The following is a 2,386-nucleotide window of genomic DNA, read 5'->3' on the forward strand; positions in this document are numbered from 1 at the left end:
TATCGTTGACCTTTAGAGTCTTTTTGTGCAGTTGTTAGTAGCCTTATCTCGAAAATTTATCGGAGGTAATTTTTATAGTACATGATTTGAGGCTGATTTTCGCTAGCGACGCAAGCACGAGATAAATTCGGTAATATATTAACTTGTCGTGAACCTAGTCCTGGTCGTGAATCGGTGCCTTTTCGAACTTTGTTCTTAACCAAAGATAACAATACTGTTGTGAACAAGAAGCTAGTGAGCTTGCGTCTTTTGATTGTGCTTAATGATGTCTGGGTCGCTGGTGAACGCCATCTCCAAAGGCGCTTGTACACTCGGCAAGTTATCTTGCAACTGGTGTCACAATTGTGGTCCGACCAAAGTTCTCACATGGCGAGACAAGCTTCTCGACAGGTCGCTGACAGGTGCCACACTTGGCAACGTTGCTTGCAACATGTCTCGTTTTCGATGATTGCACGAGGTTATTAAGGAACATTTTCGTTGGCTGATAACAAGTCTCTGTCGGCACAAGTTGCGGCATATATTTTAGACTACAGCAGTGCTTGACAAAATCCCAGAGGGTAGGCTACTTTCTTCCCCTGTTAAATTTTCCTAAAATACGTACCCCTTGCTGACGATGCATGTAGATTCGATTTCTGTGAAGTTTTAATTACGAAGGCAAACGACAAATAGTAATAAATATATCATTATAATTACATTCATAAATAGTCCTCCTACAAAAAAAAGCTTCAGCTATTTTTACCTGTTGAAATATATTCGCTTTTTGTCAGAAAGGATTAAATTTTCATGAACAAAGCCTCAACATAACGGCCACCTTTCTTTGACGTAAATGTCGAGTAATATTGCTTCTACAGTTAAAATTGAGCGTACCTTGGCACGGAATCACAGCGCGTGAGGTTTCCTAACATAAAAATTCAATATTCAAATAAATCCCCTCGCTAAAGTGAGACCATCTTATACAACATGTTTAAGATTTACAATTTTTCTTTTTGTGCGCGTTATAAAAAAGTAACAAAGTTTTAATGGAATGTAATGATTTATGTACAATTGCTGGCGAGCCGTATGCTTACAAAGCGAAATTTCACTTTCCGTGGTTGAAGGTAATAATTTGTATTGAGCCTGTGTCTAAGAGTACTTATCTATTGTCAAGAATTTGAGTTAATGGTCGTTTGGTTAAAAATACGTGTTTTGAGAAGTGATTTCGTAAATTAATGGTTCGGTATCGCGGTGTCTACCTTTTTCTTACAATGTCAAAAATAATCTGTTGAAATTCTGCCTGATTCATGTTGTTCCACTATAAATCGTATCAAATGCGCTCAGATATTGAGTTTCAAAGTCGAAAGACTGCAGATTAAGCATTCTCTTTATTCGACCAAAATCTCCTCTAAATGTCTCCTCTATTCCGGTATTGCTCAGTAATGCACTCGTTAAGAAACCGCCACTAAATTTAATACATACTTAAAATGCCCTGTCGTGAACAGTTTTTACTATGTCGCTTTATCTTCTTCGCTTGTTTTGGAACTTTGTTCGTGCTCGTCCAAGGCTATTTTCCCAGCTTGTTGAATAAGATCTTGAAGTTTATCATTGTTAAGATCGGCGCTAACGCAAGCCCCTCGGCGTCCCTTCCTTCCACAATGTTTAAAAGCTTGTCCATTATTAATTGTATCAACAGTTTCAGACGCTTCCATTTCATCAACAGACGGATTCCACAGTTCAAAGTCGGTGTCCGAGTCTCAATTTTCCGTAGAAAAGTTGCATGATTTTCACTGCTGGAACGGTTGGCCGACCTATTTGTGTGTACAGAGTTTTGGTAATTCACACCTGAATCTAAATCGCCCACTGCAGCCACAAAAACTTTGAAGCCAAACTAGTGTTTTTCTTCGCCTTCAGCTACTGCAATCCTGCTGTGAACACATTAGTGAACTTAAGTTCTCACTGACGAACACAACGTTTGATTCAATAGTCGCAGCCAATTCTGGGAACCAACCTTCTTGACTCGCTTGAGGGCTTCTTTTCCTGTCGCAGACTTTCTTGTAACCTTTATCCAATCGGTTTATCTTTTCAAAGTCTTAAATTTTAGCAATCACGACAGGATATTGTCGTCAAACAAGAGAATTTTCAATCGCAAAGCTTCAAAGAGGGAACGCTTGATATATTAATTCCGCTTAGTAATGGCGAGTTGTTTGGTCTGACAAATGATGTTTGAAGACTTATTTCAATATGAAAGGCGAATCATTTATCAATAGTGTTGGTGAAAGCCTGATGCGGTACTTCCACCTAATTATCGATATTTTATGAGTGGTAATGAACACACGCTAAATTTTCTAGCATTTCGGAGATTACTTCCCTTCCTCGACGAGTTCAAAAAAGGACAGCTGTGAAAAATTAG

The sequence above is a fragment of the Montipora capricornis genome, chromosome 10 (genome assembly GCF_036669925.1).
Source record: "Montipora capricornis isolate CH-2021 chromosome 10, ASM3666992v2, whole genome shotgun sequence".
NCBI classification, from domain to species: domain Eukaryota; kingdom Metazoa; phylum Cnidaria; class Anthozoa; order Scleractinia; family Acroporidae; genus Montipora; species Montipora capricornis.